Genomic DNA, 2061 nt, shown 5'->3' with positions numbered 1-2061 from the left:
CCTTTTACTTAAAGACTCAAAAAATTTTCGCCTTCGACCCAATTTTTTTTTGCTTTCTTGGAACCGGCCCTGCGATGTTGAAATAAACTCACTTACTTGAACCCAAATCCTTTTTCTTATATGTTATTTGGTGTAATTAACTCTTGTGTGATAAATTATGTGCTACAATTTTTTTTTCTTTCTGGTATAAAGTAGTGGCCGTTCATATTTTTGTTTTAATTTCATTTCTATATCAACTAGCTTTGTAAGAAAATGCATTACATAAATAGCATATAGATCATGCACCACCTATTATTATACATGCATCCATCTTCATCGCCAATGCCTCTACCACTTTCCGATCATATTCATTAAATTAATCCTTAAACTCCTAGAATAATTGACCTTTGTAAATTCAAGACCTTCAAATCTACAATCATAATCCAACAATACCTACCATTTATTATTAACCAGCAAGTTTATGAACAACAACGAACATCATCCTAAGGAAATGGCGAACGAGTTGTCCTTTCGCCTAAGAAACATGCCCGACAACAACCCTTCATTGGACGACATCGAATCTCCAACTGAGGACGACGTGTCCCAAAGAGATTCATATACATCGCGTATGTTCTTTGGTGCTTCACCTTCCACCCAAATGTCTCCATTGACAAGGTCTCCATGGGCATCATATGTAGAACGATCCACACCCGATTGCGCCGATGGTAACTCAAATTACACCGGCTTAATGGCGTCCCTTGTTCAAGAAGAAGGGAATATATACTCGTTAGCGGCTAATGGGGATTTGTTGTACACCGGATCGGATAGCAAGAACATTAGGGTTTGGAAGAATCATAAGGAGTTTCATGGTTTAAATCGAATATCGGATTGGTTAAAGCGATTGTGATAGCCGGTGAGAAAATATTCACCGGCCATCAAGATGGGAAAATTAGGGTTTGGAAGGTGTCCGCTAAGAACCCTAGCATACATAAAAGGATTGGGACTTTACCTAATTTTAAATCGGTTATGGAGAAATCGATGAAGCCGGAAAACTATATGGAGGTTAGAGGGAGTCATAAGAACATTTGGATCAAGCATTTTGATGCGATTTCGAGCCTGAGCTTAAACGAAGATCAATCGCTTTTGTATTCTGGTTCATGGGACACGACGGTTAAAGTTTGGAGCGTGCCCGATTTTAAATGTTTGGAGTCAATCGCTGCGCATGAAGATGCAATTAACTCGGTGGTGGCCGGATTTGAAGGTATGGTTTTCTCAGGGTCAGCCGATGGGACAGTGAAAGCGTGGCGAAGGAAGTACCACGGGAAGAGAACGAAACATTTCTTTATTGACAACTTGTTGAAACAAGAATGTGCCGTGACGTCGTTGATAATTAATCCGGCGGGGAATATGGTTTACTGTGGTTCGTCATACGGTTTTTTGTATTTCTAGAACGGGATAATTTGTTGTCCCGTTCCCAGGGTTTGAAAGGTCATAAACTAGCGATTTTGTGTCTTGCAGTGGTGGAGAATTTGGTTTTTAGTGGTTCTGTGGATTCTAACATTTGTGTGTGGAGGAAAGAGAAAAGCGGTGAGCATAAGTGTTTGTGCATGTTAAGTGGACATACGGGACCCGTGAAGTGTTTAGCGGTGGAGGACAAGCAACGCTCGGTGACGGGTTGCCAGTCCCGATGGATGGTGTATAGTGGTAGTTTGGATAAATCGGTTAAGATATGGAGGGTGACAATAGACAAGTCCGAAGTTGAGAAGCAACCACCACCAAGTGACTCTTCACAACATAGAAGCTCATCTGGACAAGTCTTTTCACGTATGAGAGAGTGAGTTAATGTAAAAGTGAAAACAAATGACTTAATTCTATTTTCTTACAAAAATTGAATTCTTGTAAATAGATCATTTTCTATTTTCAAATAGTTGGAGCATTCATAATATGTAAGCAGGGTTGTAAAAATCGCTAGTTGTTAATCGGACGATGGGGTGGGGACTACCGATTAATCGGGATTAATCAGGATTAATCAGACTGAACTTTAATGTATATTTTTCAGTTACACACACACATATTTTTATA

At 39.6% G+C, this 2061-nt stretch overlaps 1 pseudogene; it reads left to right on the top strand.

Annotated features, from left to right (window-relative positions):
* Positions 1-469: 469 nt before the first annotated feature.
* On the top strand, positions 470-1817 carry LOC143628784 (protein JINGUBANG pseudogene; annotated as a pseudogene).
* Positions 1818-2061: the final 244 nt, after the last annotated feature.

The sequence above is a fragment of the Bidens hawaiensis genome, unplaced genomic scaffold (assembly GCF_021521415.1).
Source record: "Bidens hawaiensis isolate Kalapana, Puna unplaced genomic scaffold, B.hawaiensis_p1.1 tig00005061_1, whole genome shotgun sequence".
Taxonomy (NCBI): domain Eukaryota; kingdom Viridiplantae; phylum Streptophyta; class Magnoliopsida; order Asterales; family Asteraceae; genus Bidens; species Bidens hawaiensis.
The sequence above is the reverse complement of the archived record's forward strand: the minus strand, read 5'-3'. Positions and strand labels throughout refer to the sequence as shown.